Source organism: Oryctolagus cuniculus, chromosome 18 (genome assembly GCF_964237555.1).
Source record: "Oryctolagus cuniculus chromosome 18, mOryCun1.1, whole genome shotgun sequence".
Lineage (NCBI taxonomy): Eukaryota > Metazoa > Chordata > Mammalia > Lagomorpha > Leporidae > Oryctolagus > Oryctolagus cuniculus.
In genome coordinates this window covers 52585372-52606411 of record NC_091449.1, presented here as the reverse complement: position 1 = coordinate 52606411, position 21040 = coordinate 52585372, and the positions used below count along the sequence as shown (strand labels likewise).

General features: G+C 47.7%; 1 long non-coding RNA gene across 4 annotated transcripts; it reads right to left on the bottom strand.

The window, feature by feature from the left end:
- Nucleotides 1-561: 561 nt before the first annotated feature.
- On the bottom strand, nucleotides 562-19752 carry LOC138846561 (uncharacterized). 4 transcript variants are annotated; one of them, XR_011384065.1, is made up of 3 exons: nucleotides 18876-19752; nucleotides 12779-15649; nucleotides 562-12565 (listed from the first exon to the last, which is right to left on the bottom strand). It is a non-coding gene; the product is annotated as an uncharacterized lncRNA (long non-coding RNA). The 4 variants fall into 4 exon arrangements; XR_011384064.1 differs by having other exon boundaries at nucleotides 562-13118; nucleotides 15519-15649; XR_011384063.1 differs by having other exon boundaries at nucleotides 562-15649; nucleotides 18876-19087; nucleotides 19274-19752.
- Between the last annotated feature and the right edge of the window lie 1288 nt (nucleotides 19753-21040).

Here is a 21040-nt window from a genome sequence, read left to right as displayed (position 1 = left end):
ATGGACCCACTCCTACACCTCACTTAACTCCTTTGCATTCTGGGAAGGTTTGCCACCTTGACCTTGGAGAGCCCCTTTGTCCATAGGTGCTGCAGGAAACATATTCCCAGGACTGGGTGGCCCTGGGGCTGGCATCAGAGGGACCGAAGAACGGAGGGTGTGGGTCACCTGCAGGTCTCTCAGGTGCTCTTCAAAGTCCTTAACCCCTACCTGGACCAGAGAGAGAACTCCAGGCCTGGCCTTTGTTGAGGACGCTGGTTGGGCCTACCCCTTACTGAGAGGCCCAGGGACTGGTCTGGCTCGTAAGTCTTGGCCCAGGCCCCCTGGACTGGAACCAGAAAATCCATGGAGACAGGAAGAGATCAGTGATCATCAGTGGCTGGGCCGGGGATGGGGAGTGACCGTTAGAGGGTATGGACTTCCTTTTTGGAGTGATGAAAATGCGCAGGAATTAGAACAATTAGATAGTTTCTCTCTGAGTACACTAAAAGCCACTGAGTTGAACTATTGAAAAGGGTGAGTTTTATGGAATGTGAATCATATTTCAGAAAATTTAGAGACTTGCAAATTTATTGACATATAATTTGTATGCCATAAAATATACCCGTTTAAATGCAGAGTTCAATGACTTCTGACAAAATCCCCATGGCACCACACTCCCAGTCAAAATAGGGAACCTGGGGGCTGGCGGTGTGGCGTAGCAGGCTAAGCCTCTGCCTGTAGCACCAACATCCCATATAGGTGCCAGTTCACACCCTGGCTGTTCCTCTTCCGATCCAGCTCTCAGCTTATGGCCTGGGAAAACAGCAGAAGATGGCCCAAGCACTTGGGCCCCTGAACCCACATCGGAGACCCGGAAGAAGCTCCTGGCTCCTGATTGGCTCAGCTCTGGCTGTTGCAGCCATTTGTGAAGTGAACCAGCAGATGGAAGATCTTTGTCTCTGTCTCTCCCTCTCCCTGTCTATAACTCTACCTTTCGAATAAACAAATAAAATCTTAAACAAATAGGGAAACTGTCCATCACCCCCAAAAAGTTCCCCTGTGCCCTTTCAGCATTTTTTTCAACAAAGTTGACTAGGATAGAAAATACCAGTTTTCAGCACATTCAGTAAGGATTTGATTTCATAAAACTTGAATTGCAGTTATAGTTCAAGATGCACTGTACACATTACAGGATGAGGATGTGAGTCTCTGTCCAAAAAATCTGGGAGTTGCTATTGAAACACAGCACATCATAGAAGCCACTGTTTCAGTTACAGAAATGGCCTCACTCCTGATGGCTGCCACGTGCCAGCCTCTACGCAAAGCCTCATTGAATGACCTCACTGAATGATTGGGGCTACTTTCTTCAAGGCGCCTCGCTACCTCCATTCTACCAATGGAGAAACCTAAGCTTTGCCCCTGGGTACCAGACACATCTGATCCCAAACCATTATGTGGAATGCCTTGGTCTCCCTTTGGTGGGCTTAGAACTCCAGCCGAAATGGCAAATCCTGGGGACACAGACTGTCAGTCAATCTGAGTTAATTCATTTGAGTACAGCAAAAAGAACAGTAGCAAGAGAGAAGATAATAGTAAGGGCAAAGAAAATAATAGTGGTAAGACTTGTGCCTGCAGGCTAGCAGGGGGTGTGCGCGCCCACCAGTCAGCACCGAAGCCCCTGAGAGAAGAGCCAGTGTCGTACTCTTCTTTGTGACCCTGGGTGTGATCAGCACGCAGGTCATACCTGGAGGACTGGCTTTGTCACTGTGCAGTCACCAGTAATGTTGCCCCAGTCTTGCTCTGAGACAGTCCTGGCCACCAGACCAGGTCGAACCTGCAAAACCTCCTTCCTTTTGGACTGCGCTGTAAGGCTCGGAGGAGCCCTGGGTGACACGTTTGGTCCTGTGGCTGCGAGAAAGACGAGTCAGGGGACTGGCTGGAAACACTGGCAGACCCCGAGCCCTCCAGGGCCCTCCTGCCAAGCAAGTGGCCACGGAACAGCAGGGGCAGGACTTTCAGCCTGGAGCTGCTTTGGTCCCTGATGGCGCCTCCCTGAGAGATGGCAGCCATCCTCAGTCTCTCATCTCAAGAGTCCAGACTGATGGCTCAGGCTGTACCTTCCAGTTAGCCCTAACTGATGTATTGCTAGTTATTGCTAGTTAATGGGCCAGCTTAGCTCAGGACTCAAACTCCCTTTTTCTCTGTCAGATTCCTTGGCGTCGTTAAATCTTGACCCGTGGGGAGGATCTTGAAAAGCTGCACTTGAACTTCCCTGCACACCCCCACGGCCTGAAGAAGTCAGTGCACTCCCAAAGGAGAAGAGTTTTCATTCAAGGAGAAGTCCCAGGCACCCTTGGGACTTTATTTGGGTCTCTTCAATGTGTTAAACTGACCCCACCAGCCAGGAATGGTGTGGAAAGAATCGGAATCAGACAGACATGGGTTTGGATCCCGGCTCTGTCATTTGTTAGCTATGTGACCTTGGGCAATTTACCTAACCTCTCTGAACTTCAGTTTCCTCATCTTGAAAACAAAAACAGAACAAACCTGGAAAAAAAAAAAAAACAAAAACAAAAACCTGTGGCTAATAACTTGAGTCTCATTGGGAGATTCTGGAGTAAGATGAGATCAAGGTGGGAGTATGCAGTTGGCACTTAATACACATCAGTTCTCCTTCTCTCCTCCTGCCTGCCAAGTATATTAGCATTCTGCCGAGACAGGGTCAGCCAAGCAACTTTCTCCTAGGGAGGATTCATATTTTATTTTTGTTTTCCTGGAAGGGCAGGAACAGGAAACTTTGGACTGGGAAGAACACCCTGACTTTGGCCCTTCTAGGATGTGTTCAGTGCAGGTTTCCACGGGACCTTGACTGCCTGGCATTCGTAACATGGTATGCACAGGAAGAAGGGGTTGTACCCGCTGCGTTTGCCTGGAAGACAGTTCCCATCTATCTACAGTGCCACCAAAGAGGTCCCAGGTGCCATGAGCCTACTCACTGGGATGCTGATGAGTCTCTCCTGGGCCCTCGCTCCCACTCCTGCTTTGCCAAAACGCACTTCTCTCCGGGTCCTAAAAATGCAAACAGTCCCCTGCTCCACTGTCATCGCTGTTTTCCCATGGCACTTGGGATAAGATCCCAACTCTTTCTGGGTGTCCAAGCCCCTTGGGATCTGGCTGCCTCCTCCCCCTCCCTTTTCCTCTCCTGTCACCCTGCTCCGTGTTTCTGTTCCTCAAGAGGCCAGCTTGTTCCAGCCCAGGGCCCCTGCAGCAGCTGCTGCCCCTGCATGGAGGGCCCTCCTCCAAACGGCTGCTTCTTTTCCAGGACCACAGTACTGATCTGCAGGGGCCACACTGCAAGACCCCCAGTAGATACCTGAAACCATATAGCATATGCTATGTTTTCATCTATGACAAAGTCTGTTTGAGAGAGACAGACACAAGGAGAACGCATGCTCCCATCCACTGGTTCACTCCCCAAACACCTGTAACGGCCTGGACGGGGCTGGGCTGAAGCTGGGAACCAGGGACTCGACCCAGGTCTCCCACATGAGTGCCAACAACCCAGTCTCTGAGCCATCACTACTGCTTCCCTGTGCACCAGCAGGAGTCAGGAGCTGGAGCTGGGAATCAAACCCAGGCTCTGCAAAATGCAATCCATGCACCTCCACTGGCCTCCCCCCTGCCAGGCCACACAACCACCCTGAACATTTACTTTATAACTTGGACACATCAAGAGATTAACAATAATAACTGATAACTAAGCAGAACTGGCACAACAATATCCTGCAATAAGAGTCATGTGAATGTGATATAGCTCTCTTTCAACATAGCTAAGAGGGATTAACAGGTGAGTAGTATATACAGCACGGATACACTGCACACAGGGATGATTCATGTCCAGGGAGGGACAGAGGGGTGGCAGGAACTTTTATCAAGCTGCTCTGAACAACATGCTATTTAAAACTTAAGAAGCATTTATTTCTGGAAGTTTCCATGTAATATTTTCAGACCATGGTTGAACACAGTAACTGAAACCAGGAAAAGCAAAACTGCAGATAAAGGGGGCTCCTTATACATATATATTATATTATATTATATTATATTATATTATATTATATTATATATAATATGTATCTACTAATCTGTAAGTTAATATATATTATTTGTATATATACTAACACATAAATTAATATATTATCTTTTATTGTTCAAGAAGGACTCTGCCCTAAGTGCCACCCAACTTTGGTGCAGGTACTTCGTCCGTCCGGACCTCAGTCTCCTGACCTGTAAAACACGTGTGCCATCAGCAGGTCACTAGGCTCCAGTCCCCCCATCCTCAAGACCTCTCTGTCACATCCCCACCGTTGTCACAGTCACATCAGCCTGTTTTATGTTCACCTCTGCACTCGTCAGTATCTAGAATGATCTGGGCTCTCGTGTCTATCACCATGCGCCCCAGTGCCCACGACACGGCCTGGCATGTGGCCGGCCCACACCACACGTTTGTTGAATAATCAGCCCCCTTTGCCTTGCGTTGGCTGCGTAAATCAAGGCTCTCTGGGTCAGGTCCCTCTTCATGTTAGAGCTTCTAACGTGTAAGTGTCTAGACAGTCCTTTTATTTTTGGCATTTTTGGCAAAGTGAATCGCTTCTGGAATTTAACAAAACCAGACAACGCCTGTCTCCCTCGAGCCTCCGCCAACACGGTGCCACCTCTTCATGAATCTGCAGACTCTCGCTGCTCGCTGCCCAGGCCCTCCATGAAAAACAGGCGTGGACGAGACGCAGGTTCTACAAATCCCTCTGGGATACCCTGCTGCCAGGGAAACCAGGGCACCACCTTCCACCAGAGGCAGCCTGAGGAGGCGAGGGCCCCTGCTCGTCCACAGGCTGGACACATGGGATTCGCTCAGGCAGGAGCCAGGCGAGAAACGCTGGCCCCTGGGAAGTGCTGAAGAGGAGCAATTTTAAGATCCACGCTGAAAAGAAAGCTGATGGGGGAGTGAGGGTGGGGGGTGGGGGAGGCTCAGCTTCCTCCACCCTGGGGAACTTAACCTACTAGGATAGAGATCAAATGTTGAATTTGGGGTGTTTATCCGTGCGCTTTTGGGAACAAATCCACACTTTCTATGCAGGGTGCAATTGGGTTTGTGCCCCCAGAAGTTAACCTCGGTTCTGGAAGGCATGCCATCCGGCCAGCGAATCATCCCTATCCTAAACACGACCTGAGCCGAAGCAGTCACGAGAAAGGAAAAGTGTTTTGTGCTCCAAAGTAAACAACAGCCACTTCCAACAGGAATTGGCTGTCACATTCTCTGCAGTTGGGAAAAAAAAATCAACAGAGCATCCGCCCAGCCTGCAAAGGCCCATCCCTTACGCCCAGGTCTCCAGGGAGGGCAGCAAGCCTTTGTTTTCCAGTGTGTGGGCAACCAGCTGGGCACAGAGCCAGGGGGAGAGACCTTTATGGAAGAAAACACCGCCGTGTGCCCAGCTGTGCGAACAGAAGCACCCCGATGGCAGCTCTGGCTGACGCAGGCACACGATGGCCACGGCTGTAGTGGGAGCCCCCCGTGCCAGCTGCGGACGTCCAGCTCTCCGCTGAATTATCGACTGCACTCCAGCCAGGGGGCTGCACTGTCTCTCCCTCCCGGTGCTCACGGGCCCCGCTGCTTGTGCTGAGTAGACTGTGGACCCCTCACCATGGGCAAGCCCGTATTTCTCCCTGGGACCACCCCAGCCATCAGCTCCGAGCTCCTGCTTATACAAGGCTGTGTCCCATTTGGTGTTCGGCAGAGGCTCCCTTTCCTTGGCCCTCTTGCCTTTGAAAGGGGAGGACCTGGGACGTGGCAGAAATCCCAATAAACACTGGAAGGAGCCCCAGGAGCGGGCGGGCGGGCCTGGGGCCAGCGTGCTGCGCCAGCACTTGGTGTAGCCTCCAGGGAGAGTGCAGTCCACACTCGCCCTGGCTTCCGAGAGGCAGGCCCTGGTGTCAGCCTCTCCACGGGCCCCGGGGAGCCTCACTCAGTCTTGAGTTGCTCTTTTGCTGTGTTTGCATACAGTCTCTCTCCCAGAGGAATTCTTCATTTCCTCCCCCAAATCTGTCTCTCCTCCCAGCTTCCCTTGCTGAACGAACAGCACTTTCACCACCTGAGGGCTCACTGTTGGGGTCCTAACTTCAGCAGCAGCTCCCGGGACCCAGGCCCCAGGGCCAAAGTGTCCCCTCACTCCCCAACACCCAGGTGGCCCCTTCACGCCAGGCTGCCAACGGATCACACTCCGCAATTCCTTTGTCTCCTACTCAGTCTGTGAAGGTCAGGAGTCTGGGCACAACCAACACTCTCCATTTGCTTCTCCAAAGTCACTCCCACCCTGCTCCCCTCTGGTCCCTGCTTCAGGAGTCAACTGATGGGGACCCTGCCAGCTGCACCTGCAGACTCTCCTGGCTAGCGCTCCACAGGCATTTCATGCCTGCTGATTCCACTGCCCAAGCTCCCCCTCCCCTGGCTTGCAGTAGTGTCTCCTGTTGGGAGGCACAAGGAGACAGGAGGCTGCCTTCCTGCCATGGCACCTGTCTGGAGCTCTCTGCCACAGCTCTGCTGGGATCTGTAAGCGCTCTCTCCCTGCGCCCTCTCAGGCTGGGGTGGTCTGCCCTGCAATGCTTCCCCAGGGTTTCTCTCCCAGCCCCTGCTCCTCTGAGGACGGCCCCGCTTCAGCACACTGTCCTCCACGATCCCTTTGGAATGGACCATTTGTTACCTGCCAAGACCCCAACAAGGGCTCTGACCAATTCGGGGCCATGTCTGTGTTTTTATTTACTTTTTAAAAAGTTGTATCATTTTATTTTAAAAAATTTTTAAAGATTTACTTTATTTATTTGAAAGGCAGAGTTAGAGAGGAAGAGGTGGAGAGGGAGGTCTTCCTTCTACTGGTTCACTCCCCAAATGGCTATGATGGCCTGGTTCTGGGCCAGGCCAAAACTAGAAACCAGGAGCTTCTCCTGGGTTCCCCACAAGGGTTCAGGGGTCCAATCACTGGGACCATCTTCTGCTGCTTTCCCAGGCCATTAGCCTCTGCTGGATCAGAAGTGGAGCAGCCAGGGCTTGAACCAGCGCCCATATGGGATGCAGGCATCACAGTCAGCGGTTTTACCTGCTATGCCACGGCACTGGCCCCTTATTTACTTTTTAAAAAGTTTATTTATTTGAAAGAGAGAGACAGATCTTCTATCCATTGATTCATTCCCTAAACGGCTACAATAGCCAGGCCTAGATCGGGTGGAACCCAGGAGTCCAGAACACCATCTGGGCGTCCCATATGGGTAGCAAGAGTCCAAGACTAGAGCCATCACCTGCTGGCCTCCAGGGTGTGCATCAGCAGGAAGCTGGATTCGACTCCACCGCAGGCACGATATGGGACGGAGGCAATGTCTGCCCCAGTTTACATGTTTAAATTATCATTCATACACCATAATACTCAACAAAATTGAAAACATATAATTCAGTGATTTTCTGTGCATTCACAGACTTGGGGACCATCATCACTAGTGCATTGCAGGACATTTTCATCACCTCCAAGAGGAGCCCCATGGCCATCAGCAGCCACTGCCCTGTCCCTTCTGCAGGCTCCAGCAGCCACTCATGGACTTGCCTGATCTGGACGTCTCGGAACAGCACAGGCACGTTTCAGCTGGCTTTCTGTATCTGGCTTCTCTCACTCAGCATCACCTTTTCAGACCCTCCGGGGCTGGAGCACACGTTGGTGTTTCATCTCTTTATGGCTCAGTAATATTCCACGAATGAGAGAGCCCGTTTTGCTTATCCATTAGTTGATTTTACACGTGGGCTATTTCTGTGTGAATGTATGTTTTCAATTTTCCTGGGGTATACACTGAGGAATGGAGTTGCTAGGCCACATGATAACTCTAAGCTTAACTTTATTAGGAAGAACACTGTATTTTTAATTTCTGTGTGTTGCTACAAGACTTCTGGCTGTGTACAAGAGTTCTGGGGCTGCCGCCTGTGACACCATCATCCCATATTGGAGCACTGAGTTGAGTCCCAGCTGCTCCACTTGATTTCCCTGCTGAGGTGCCTGGGAAGGCAGCAGAAGATGGCTGCCCAAATGCCTGAGTCCTTGCCACCCCTGTGGGAGATCCAGATGGAGTTTCTGGCTCCTGGCTTTGGCCTGGCTCAGCTCTGGCCATTGTGGGCATTTGGGGAGTGAGTCAGTGGATGGAAGATTCTCTCTCTCTCTCTTTCCCTCCCTCCTTCTCTCTCTCCTTCCCTGCCTCCCTCTCTCCCTCCCTCCATCCTTCCCTCCCTTCTTCCCTCTCTCTTTCTCTGCCTTACGTTTCTGTGTACCCCACAGCACTACACAGAACCTTCTTTATCCTGTGGCCTCAGGTATTGGCAACTGTGTGGAAAGGATCCCAAATTGACAAGGACATAGAGCAAGAGAAGTCTCAAAACCTGGACAACCACCCGTAGGCACCCATCTGGGAGACATTCCACACATATGTACCCAGCTATACAAACAGGAGTGCTCATAATAGTTTGTCAGCCAAAAAATGCTAATAATGCAATGTCTATAAACAGTAGTTTGGATAACTACGTTGTGGTCTATACATCGAGGAAAACAAATGAACTACAGCTACGCATTGAAAGAAACAAGTCCCCAAAGAACACATACAGTTTGAGTTCATCAATATAAAGTTCCCAAACAGGCAAAATGAAGTTATGCGGTTTAAGGTTGCAAATGTAGATGGGAAAAGCCGTTAACAAGTATTGTAACTAAAAGCAGCGGGCCGGCGCCGCGGCTCAATAGGCTAATCCTCCGCCTTGCGGCGCCGGCACACCCGGTTCTAGTCCCGGTCGGGGCGCTGGATTCTGTCCCGGTTGCCCCTCTTCCAGGCCAGCTCTCTGCTGTGGCCCGGGAGTGCAGTGGAGGATGACCCAGGTGCTTGGGCCCTGCACCCCATGGGAGACCAGGAGAAGCACCTGGCTCCTGCCATCGGATCAGCGCGGTGCGCCGGCAGCAGTGTGCCGGCCGTGGCAGCCATTGGAGGGTGAACCAACGGTAAAGGAAGACCTTTCTGTCTGTCTCTCTCTCACTGTCCACTCTGCCTGTCAAAAAAATAAAAATAAAAAAATAAAAAGTAACCAAAAGCAGCACATTGGTCACCTCTGGCGGGGAGATGACAAGGAGACATATACAGGAAGGGTGCAGGAAGGTCTTGGGGCTGTCACCAATTTTCTAGTTCTCGTCTTGCAGGTGGGTACCTTGGGGATTATTCTGAATGCTGTGTAACTACACTAGTCCATTTTCCTTTACTGTAACAGAATGCTCATACAGCACTTGAAGAGAAAAGAGACTAATTCAGCTCACAGATGTGGAGGCTGAGGGTCCAAGCAGCACGGTGCAGGCTCTTGCAAGGGCTTTGTGGCAGAGGACATGGTGGCAGGAGTGCATGTGAGAGACAGATCACATGGTGAGACAGGAAGCCAGAGAGCTAGGAGGGGCCAGCTTTGCTTTTTTGTAACAACGTAGGGTTCCATGAGAACTCCTAACCCCTCCTGAGGGCAGCAACCTCCATGACCTCCCCAGGGCTCCCCCTCTTAACACTGCCACACTGAGGACCAAGCTTCCAACACGACCCTTTTAGGGGACACACTCAAATCCTACCCAGGTCATAGCAGGTACTTACCTGCCTGTGCTCTGTTCTGAGTTTTATTTCACAATTCAAAGAACAGACAGAACAGAACCTGGGCCTAGGCGCCAGAAAACCTGGATTCCAGAGCTGGTATATCACTTAGGAGCTGTGTGACACAAGGCACATTACATAGTCTCTTTGCCTCAACATTCTCATCTCTAAAATGGGTAACAATAACTGCTACTTATTTGGGACTTGCTGTGAAATGGGATGACACAGGCTATCAGTGGTCATTATTGTCTGCTGGGCACAAGAGATACGTAACTGAAGCCAGTGCAGGAAAACATCCAATAAAGACAAAGAAACGGCTTCAGAGGCAGCCAGGGAACGGATCCCGGGGACCCCATCTCTTTTGCTGCTTTTCTGTCTCAACCCCTGCATTTTCCTCTCTAGCCATGGCTGTCTGCATCCTGATCTACATGTGACAAAATAACCACCCACAGCTTCTGGATTTCTATCTTCTCCATCCAAGGCGCCAGTCACACGGAGCACGGAACTCCCTGGCACAAAGAAAGTACAAAGCTCTTTGGGGAAAGGATTCTTACTGCTCTCGTTTGGAGCAAGTGTCCACCTCTGGTCCAGTCAATGGCAGCAGGGGGGGCAGAGTCACATCAGGCACCGTGTGTGCCAGGGGTATCCACCATGAAACTAACTGGGGAGCTTGTACGCAGCCCGTGACACCCTAATTCTGTACAGACGCACGGTCCCTGAAGGGCACCTGCTAGGTCAGGAGGGGAAGAGAGAACAGAAAACTCACACCAACTGTGACTCAGTCTCGTCTGTGTAACGACCCAGCGAGCTGATGCTGACAGCTCCATTCTACAAAGAGGAGTCACTTCAGACCCAGGGTTTCAACATTCAGGGCTACCTGTCTCTTGGTTGTGGGGGTGGCGGGAGGCGGGCTCTGGGCACTACAGGATGTTTAGCAGCAGCCTTGGCCTCCACACACTGGACATCAATGGCATTCTTCCAGTTGTGACAATCAAAAATATCTCCAGAGGTTGCCAAATATCCCCTGGGGCTGAGAACCACTGAAACAGGCTGAGTAAATTGTGCAACACCACTCCATTAGTAAGCCAGAACCAAGACTCAGACCCAGGTTGCTCTGACTCTAAAGCCTGTTCTCCTAGTCATTGTCTCTTCTATGATAATCTCCAACTTACCTTGCAAGGACATAATGAGGATATAAACGAGACAGAACCTTGAAGAGCTAGGTGAAACAGAAACACAGGAATTAGGTCTCCTTCTCAGGCAATCCTACTTCCTTAGATCCATGGCCTGCTCAACAGAGCAGGGCCATCTCTAAAGAATTAGAATCCTTTGGGCCTGGCCACCAACCAATCGTACTCCCCGCTTAGTATCACAGCGTGACCCCTTCCCAGGTCCTCTCCCGCGAGAGGATTGGTATCCCTGGCCCCCTTCTTCACAAGTCTGATTCCACAAGAGATGATTTACGGAAACGTTTCTCAGCTGGGTTTCTTCCAGCACAGCCAGGTCTTTTCTCCAGAAACTTCGGTCCTCAAGGTCCATGTGTCCTCCTCCCACCAACGACTGACCAGCATGCCCCAGCTCTTCCTCTGTGAGCTCTCAGGACACCAGGCTGACCATGTGAGGTCATGGTAGCTTTCTTTCAGTCTCCCATAAAGAACATCTCTCTCTGAGAATGTTGCTGGACAAAGGTCTCCAGGTAGACTCTGCCCTGTTTATTTTTATTCTGCTTTTCAATATTAATTGTGACTAGATTCTAAAAAGAATAATGTCTGTCATTTGCAAGGCTTTGGGGCCTTTCCATGCAAACCAAAGTGGAAATTGTTTTGGCTGAGTGGGTTGGCCACCCACTAGTGATAGGAGAGCTTTGCCATGGGTTTCTGGGTGTTTATCAAGGAAAGCACATTCCCCCCACCCCACTTGGGTTGCAGAGCGACACAACTCTGATGTGCCATCGTATCCTTCTGTTCAAGATGTAAACAATTTGTTTTGAGGTCTGGTTACAATATAATATTAGTAAATAAACGTTTAAAATTGAAGTACAACTTACAGGCAGAAATGCATACAAATCATAAGCATACAGCTTGAAGGATTTATCCCAAAGTAAACACTCACTTAACTACTACGCAGATGGGGACATTACCAGCATTCCAGAAGCCCCTCTCGGGCCCCTCCCAGCCACCAGCCCTACCCTCTCCCTACAGGGAACCTCTATAATTTTGATCTTATGACCTCCATATTTTTATATATCTGATGGCCCAGATAATTATCTCTGGAGGCCAGAGTTAATCAGAAGCTGGGAGGATTATTTCCCTGTGAGTCATTTCTCTTAAGCAGAGTTTATCAGTGAGGATGCTTCCAGCTGCAAGGAATAGAAACCTAAACTTGAATGGCTTAATAGGAAAAATTAGGATCTCCATGTAGATGCAAGTCCTGCTGTCGGCCAAGCTTCAGCGTGAGTTGGGTCAGCAGCTTGGGTCAATCTCTGCACTTGGCCGTCCTTGGTGCTGGCTTCATTCTCGGGCTGGCAACAGGATGCCCACAGCAGTTCTTTCCTGTGGGTGTTTCTTTGGAGAGGAAACTTCTCCCTGAATCCTTCCTCAGATGTCCCATCGTATCCCGTTGGTGAGAACTGGGTCACATGTGTGACCAATCAGACCAGGGGTATGGGTGGGGCCCAAATGTCTGAGACTTATCATCTGGGGTGGGTGGATGTTAAGAAGTCCACTCCAAAGCTCCCCCACGGAAAGCCACGTAATTCAATAGACAATGCCTGCTAAAACCAACCTCTTTATACTGCTAAATGGTAACAAGGGTTATAAACAGCCGAGGCTTCTGGCTGAGCGTACTGTTGGAGACTCAAGGTTAGAGGTAAGGAAGTAAGTCTCTGTGGGGAAAGAATAAATTGACCATGACAAAATAAACACAGCAGTTCTTGCCCTCTCTCCCTCTCTCCTGTGAACATCAAGATCCTTTCTCTCTGCACTGTTTGGGTCCTGAGTCATAAACATATTTTTCAAAGTTACTGAGATAGTGTCTGTTACTGGTTATGTTAAGCACAGAACATAATGTTTCAGTATACACTTAGCACAAAGCCTACCTCTTTGCAAATCACATGACAGCACGCAGCGCACACGAGGCGTGCCACGGGAGTGCTACAGGATGTGGGAGCCACAGCTTCTCAGGTTCTCCAGATTCCTTAAGCCACCTCCATATAACCCACCAGCCACTCAGGTCTTCTGCACATTCGAATATTGTCTTAGATTCTCCTGAAGAATTTTATAAATCTGAGAGCCCCACATCTGTCTGTATGTTTGAACATTCACTTTCAGAAGGTGGCGGGGTACGTAACACGGACATTCCTTCTATCAGAGTGCCAGTCACGGCTATTATTAGAATGCTGGACGAACACTTTTCAGAAGACTGTGGCTGAAGAAGAGCTGGGTAGGTCAGATAAACTCATTAGTGGAAAGCAATCAAACTAATCGCGTACAATAGTGATGTTTTTGTGTTAAGTGCATGCATCCATGGGACAGGACACATAGTAAATGGATTTCAAAGGTGAGCTATCATTCTATTTATGTATATAATATTTTACACATCTATGTGCACGTATGTCAATAATTTTGTTTTGGTTAAAAAGATAGTCATTCACAGTGGATTAATACACAACTGAAACTCAGCACCAACAAGGAAGGATGAATATAAGGGCAATTCCAATTGGAGGGTCAAAAAGCTAGTGGATCTTCAGAAAAATATTTACCACGAAGCATTCCTGAGGACATGTTTTTCTTACAAATGTTTCCAATACTTTAATTGCACTACATATTTTAAGTTTTATTTATTTGAAAGAGTAGCATCCCTCCCAAGTCTGCCTTTCAAATAAATAAGTAAATCTTAAAAAAGGAGGAGGAGGAGAAGGAGAAAGGATGACAGACAGAGGGAAGAGACAGCTAAGACTAGGGCAGCCCAAAGCCAGGAACCCCATCCAGGTCTCCTGCACGGGTAGCAGGGACCTAAGAACTTGGGCCATCATCTGCTGCCTCCTAGGATGCACAGTAGTAGGAATCTCGATTGGAAGTGGAGGAGCCGGGACTCTGATATGGGATATGGGTGTCCCCACCACAAAGCTTGCCCTTAATTGTACTACATCGATAAGGCAACACACCATCCCAAACAGCATATACACCATTAATAATATGCACAGTTCCAATATGAGAAAACATCAATAACACACTTGATCTGGGTGGGCCTAAACCTCTGCACATTTTAAGAAATGTATTCCTTTTTGCTAAAGTAAAACTACAGTATCCTAGGATCATCAGTCATTTTAGTTGCTCTTATGATACCCAGCCATCATTCACTATCCCCTGGGTGTTTGGATTGTCATTCTCATTAAAATTCCAATTTTCTCCCAAGCAGAGTCAAAGATCCTTTAGCGAAGACCGTCACAGTCTGGAAGAAGCCTCTGTGGACTTGCTCTTTAGAGGATCAAGGTCACAGAGAATTTTAGAATGGTCTTTTTGACCATACCAGCAGAGGGCACATTTTTCACTTCTGTCTGCCCATTTACTACCCCAACCAAGCAATCCAATGGCCCTGAGCACTGACTATGTAGAGGGAGTTGTACTGGGCACAGTGAAAGGTCACAAATTAAGTAAACGACTCAATTCCTGCCCTCAGACAAACTCCAGTGTAGCTGGGAAGACTACCACAAGAACTGTTCAGGTACAAGGAGTGAAAACACAGCAGTGTGAGCGGCACTCAGAATGCAGAATGGAGTTGGAGCAGACTGGAGTAGTCTGAGCTTTCATGGAGAAAGTGAGGCTTGGGCTGGACTTTGAAGTCTGGGCATGACTCAGCTAGGCACACGTGGCAAATGTGCGGCCCATCGCCTATCATCATCTTCCTGCCTCGGGCAAGCATTGCTAATAAATGCCCATGTGGCTCCACTTCCTCCTGAACCTGACCCAACACAGTGCTCCAGGCCAACCAACTGGAAGCAGAAGTCATGACAAAATTCATTTGGTGGTAGGGATTAGGTGGGAGTGGGTGTTGGCTATTGACTCGTGTAAAAGAATTCTCAAGAGAACCAGAGGTAGGAAAGAGCAAGGTTTAAGTAGCAGAAAGGGGAAGTGGCTGGCTGGGAGTAGACTGCCGGAATAAAACCCAATGGGCAGTATTCAGTCAAATCACAGACAATACCAAAAACTAGGGAGGTCTTGAGTAAAGAATCTGGGGGCTGGCACTGTGGTGTAGTGGCTACAGCCCCAGACTGCAGCGTTGGCATCCCATATAGACACCAGTTTGAGTCCCAGATGCTCTACTTCTGATCCAGCTCTCTGCTGTGGCCTGGGAAAGCAGTAGAAGATGACCCAAGTCCTTGGGCCCCTGCACCCACATGGCAGACCCAGAAGAAGCTCCTGGCTCCTGGCTTTGGATCAGCTCGGCTTCAGCCACTGCAGCCAATTGGGGAGTGAATCAGTGGATGGAAGACCTCTCTCTCTCTGTTTTAACTTCTCTCTCTGTAACTCTTTCAAATAAATAAAATACATCTTTAAAAAAAATAAAAAAGAATATGTGTAATAAAGAATAACTTGGAAGGAAAATGCATACCAAATACAGAAAATTATATGGGTGCACCCACCTTAGTAAAATCTCATTTAGAAAAAAACCTCTGAACTGCTTAAAGAGTAATAATTCGCATAAAAAGAGATTCCTTAAGGAGCAAAACTGGGCTACTTAAAAATAATTGTGCTGCCAAAATGACTTCTACTTTCCAGGTATAAAAGAGGAACACCACAGCTGAGACTGTCAGCAAACTAAACATCCAATCCTACCTGGAACAGGCACCCTTAGTGGTGGGACTGTAAATGTGTGCCAGTCTTACCAGAGGGGCTTGGAAAATGGTATAAAGACTTATCAGAAAGCATATTCCTCAATTTCATAATTCCAAAGCAAGATATTTAACCTAAAGAAAAAAAAATAAAGAAGCAAAGGGTAAGGTTTCTAGCAAAGATTTCTTTGCAAACAAATGAAGAAGTACAGAATCTCTGGTACATTCTACAGAATAAAATAGTCTAAAATGCTATGAGCATTGAATTTATAACAAGGGGAAATTTTGATTTAATATTAAATGAAAAGAACCTGATACAAGATTGTATTTATACTACAAACAAAGTAATGCAGAGAAAAGCACTAGAAGAAAATACACCAACATACTAATACATCACAGCAATAGTTCATTGCTTTGAATGGAGGACTAACAGGCAACATTTTTGTCTTGCATTTTTTTTAAGTTTTTAAGGATACGGTTTTTTAAAAGTTTTTTTTTTTTTAAATATCAAATCAGCAAACTTACCTACACCCGATTCTAGTCCTGCCCAGCGACAAGAATATTCTGAATATAAATTCCCACTCATATCAATCTATAAAGTCTCAACAGCAACACAGACCCCAAAACAGGAGCAGGCTTCTAGCCTAGTGGTGAAGGTGCCCACATCCCATACCAGAGTGCCTGGGTCCCAGTCCCAGCTCCCAATTCCAGCGCACACCCTGGGTGGTGGCAAGTGACAGCACAAGTAGTAGGGTCCCTGCCACTCATGTGGAAGACCTGGATTAAGTTCCTAGCCCCTGGTGTAGCCTGGTCCAGCCCCAGCTGTTACAAGCATTTAGGGAGCAAACCAGCAAATAGTTCTCTTTTTCTGTCCCTCTGACTCTCAATTTTTAAAAAGATTTTCCTAAATAATTATTGTATCTGACCCTGAATGATTTCTCAATGAGAAACGGACTCACTATGTGTCCTCTAAAATGAGGACAGTAGTAGCATTCAGCTTGTCAGGCTGGTTGGGCATTAAACGTATTATGATGCATATACAGCGCTTAGCACAAATGGTGCATCACCACATGTGCTTAAAGGAAGGTTTCTAGAACCAGACAGCCTGGGTGCAATTTCAACTCAGTATTTACTTGCTTTGTGACATTGGGCAAGTTACATAGTTTTTATGCCTGTTTCTTTATATATAAACTAGGGATTATAAAGTCATTTATCTTATAAGATTGTTAAGAGGCTCAAATGAGGTAATATGGGGTTGGGCCTCCGGTGCAGCAGTTAAGATGCGGCTTGGCACGCTTACACCCATATGGGAGTGCCTTGGGCTAGTCTTCTGCTCCACTTCCCATCTAACTCTCCACTAATGCAGACCCTGGGTGGCAGCAGATGATGGCTGAGGTTGTTGGATCCCTGCCACCCACATGGGAGACCTGGATGAAGTCCTGGGCTCCTACTTTCAGTCTGGCCCAGCCCTTGCTGGGCAGGCGTGAGTGAACCAGCAGATGAAAGATCTCTGTGTCTCTCTGCCTTTCAAACTAAAAGTAAACAGGGAAATAGGAACAGAGCATCTAGTAAGTACTTTTATCACTAACAGAGTATTGGCTCAATTAATTCTCAATTCAAATGTAGGTCTGACTCCAGGACTTGAATTTCTTTCTAATGTGTTTCATATATTAACAGAGAGAGAAAAATGACAATGCATTTTTAAGTTTTGTATTTGCATTTCTTACAACTCTATTTTTCACCAGTAGGACACATTTAGAATTACTAAGTTGAACAGTGTTATAAATTTTTGCTGGGGAGACTGGCACTGTCCTATTCCTTGAGTTTTCCTGTGGAGGGCTTTGCCAGGCTCCTGCCCTTGACATGAGTGCTCTGATCTTACCAATGAGTTTTGGAAAAAGACACAAGATTTGACCTTCCTGGTCAACTCCTGTCTCTCACAGATGAACAGAACTCAACCTTGGGGAAGTGTTGCATTTGACCCTGGGAGACTCTAAGGAGCAGGGTTCTTTGGCCTTGTCTCTCCTATTCCCCAGCTGATGCACAAACAACAACAACAACTAAACTCTTATAGCTGTTTCTTCTGTTGTTCACCTCCATATGTCTACAGAACTCTCTCTTCAATGTTCAGTTTGGGACAGATCTGTTGAGCTTTCTTATACCGTGACTCCACCTGGGCTTCTCTCTTACAAGTAACTCGTTGATAATTTTTGTTAGGCATTTACATTAGGATCCTTGTAAGTTCAGTTCTGTGATCACATTTCCTCTCTTGTACATGTTTTTTTTGTTTGTTTGTTTTTGTTTTTGAGATTTATTTATTTGAAAGTCAGTTACACAGAGAGGCAGAGAAAGAGAGAGGCCTTCCATCTGATGGTTCACTCCCTAGATGGCTGCAATGGCCTGAGCTGTGCCCATCCGAAGCCAGGAGCCGGGAGCCAGGAGCTTCTTCCGGGTCTCCCACGTGGGTGCAGGGGCCCAAGGATTTGGGCCAACTTGGGCCATCTTCTACTGCTTTCCCAGGCCATAGCAGAGCTGGATTGGAAGAGGAGCAGCCGGGACTAGAACCAGATGCTGGCGCTTCAGGCCAGGGCGTTAACCTGCTGCGCCAGAGTGCCAGCCCCGTACATGTTGTTTTGATCAGAGCAATCATTGCCATTTTTCATATCTGGTTTCCTATGTTATATCACTAATTTCAAATCACTGGATTTGAAAATCAATCCATTCCACTTTTTTTTTTTTCCCCTTGGAGCCCGCCCAAGTGCTCTCCTGGAATTTCTCTTGAGTACTTACCACTGTGGGAATGTGGTTCACCTTTCCCCCATCAACCATCTTTCTCTTGGTTCGTTTCAGTCCCTCCTGTCTGTGGCATGTGTCTCCCGGAGGCTTGTGAGGACCCACACTGATGAGGCAATTTCTTGGTCTCTGGCCTGTCTGAACTGACTGAAGCTCGACTGGAAGGCTGCCAGGCCGCAGCACCCCACTGCACGCCTTTCACAGGGCTGCGGTTGGGAAGGTTTGATACCCGTTTCCTGATTCTTTGTGACCGATCTTTTCTCCCTGGGAGCTTTCAGAACAGTGGCTCTCGACCCTTACATGCATCAGATCCCTGAAACGGACCGATCTGTGGCAGGATGAGACACTGCTGTGTTTTGCAAGGTGTTCCAAGGTGATTTCATGCTAAACCATGCCGCGTGGACTGAGCCTTCCCCACGGCCCACTCAGCGCTCTGCAGTGAAAACATTCACACCCCACTGTGTGATGCCAGTTTTCCTTTAACCCCCCTCCCAGTCAAGCCTGAGGAATGGGTCCTCATGCCCTTCATGTGAACAGAAGTAGACACTCTCACCAAGGTACCACTCACCTTCTCGCGTCTAGGAATTCCTCTCCATGACGAATTTGGACTGGGAACTGTCCGCCTGATTCCTGCCGTCCTGCTGGGTCCTGGTTCTCACCCCTCCTAAGGGCAGCTGTGCTCTCCTCTCCAAGGGCCCCATCTGACAATCATTCATCACTGGTTCCTAACAAGTAGTTTCTTTTACCTCTGTGAGCTTAAATAGGTTTCTGCGTCTTACTCTAGGGCAGTAATAAATAATGTGTTTTAAAGTGAGGCATATTTCTTCTTTCCAAAGATACTGAGTGTACTGCCTTATGGGGGCTTACAGATACTCAGAAATACACAGCACAGGTATCTATTTAGTTAATTAACATTAGATTTTGGCTACCAATTACCAGCAGCTCTATAGACTGTGCATCTCTTACCTTTTATATTTGCGTAACTGGAATCACAATCTTCTATCTCAGGCTTTCATGAATCAGTCAAGATCTGTCAAGGATCTACCAAATACTCATCATCAGGGAAGAGTGCTGTGATAATGAATTCCTATTGGTATCAAAGATCAAACATTAGATTCAAACACTGTTAATAAGGATGGCATTACCCTCCCCTGCTCCTGCTCCTCAATTCCTGTGACTGTGAACCAACCACGCCCCAGTGAATGATCTTTCATCAGTAACATTACAAATGATGTCCGTAATGTTGGAAGGCTATCACTGGGGCTGGTGCTATGGCATAAAGGGTTAAGCCTTTGCCTGCAGTGGGAGTGAACCCGTAGATAGAAGCATGCTCTCTCCTTTTCTCTGCTTTTCAAGTAAATAAATAAAAACCTAAATCCTTTAAAAAAAAAAAAAGCCTATCAATATGTTTTAAAGGCAATTCATAAATAGTTTATTTCCCTTGTTCTTTTTTTTTTTTTTTTTTTTTTTTTTTTGCAGAGTGGATAGTGAGAGAGAGAGAGAGAGACAGACAGACAGACAGACAGACAGAGAGAAAGGTCTTTCTTTGCCGTTGGTTCACCCTCCAATGGCCGCCGCGGCCAGCGCGCTGCGGCTGGCGCACTGCGCTGATCCGATGGCAGGAGCCAGGTACTTCTCCTGGTCTCCCATGGGGTGCAGGGCCCAAGCATTTGGGCCATCCTCCACTGCACTCCCTGGCCACAGCAGAGAGCTGGCCTGGAAGAGGGGCAACCGGGACAGAATCCGGCGCCCTGACCGGGACTAGAACCCGGTGTGCCGGCGCCGCTAGGCGGAGGATTAGCCTAGTGAGCCGCGGTGCCGGCCTTTCCCTTGTTCTATTAACAGTCACTAGAACTTCAATCTCAGTGTTTAATTTCCCCCAATAGTTTAGATATTTCCAAGAAAAACAATCATTTGAAGACTAGCACTGCAGATAACAAAACATTGCATATTATCTTGCATTTTCTTTTTATCAGATTTCAGTAAAAACAGAACCCCCAACCTACCTGTTTTCCCTTCACATCCTTTAACATGGAAAAAGCTTTGATTTTTGCATCTCATAATTATTAAACAAGCAAGTCACCTCCAGCAAAGAGCAGCAGTAAGAATCCTGCACCATCACAAATTCCCCCCCAAGCTGCACTATGGTAGCACAGATACAGGTGACTTGCCTGCTTCACAAATTCCTCTCTTCCAGAACACCTGAAGTTCCAGAATCAACATGTCTACTTAAAAATATATATGTATATATTTTTTTAAAAAAGAACGAAGCCAGGGCAAGAAACGGAAAACAGTATCTTTATTGTGTGTAGTTCTAACAAACATTCACTGTGTGCACATTCCAGCAGAAAGAGACAAAGATCTTTGTTCAAAATTTGCTGAAATAAAATAGGTAAACAAACCCCATTACTGAATACAGAAAAGGAATGTTAATAATACTCTTTCGTAGTTGAGGGTGGAGTAAAAATGAAGTTCAACAGTCCAAATGTTTTGCTGAAATAGCAGAATGTGTAGGTGTGAGCGAAGAGCAGCTACTACGCTTCGGGTAAGACGCTGGGCCGAGTCGTTAACTGGACACACACATCTCTGCTTCCGCAGAACCCTTCTGCTAGTTATCCCCACAAATTCCAAACCCAGCTCTTTCAGAGCACAACAGTGAAATGCAACTAAATTTCCCATTACTCTGTGATATTTGGCAACAGTTTAAGTTTAAAAAAAAAAAAAAAAAGATTT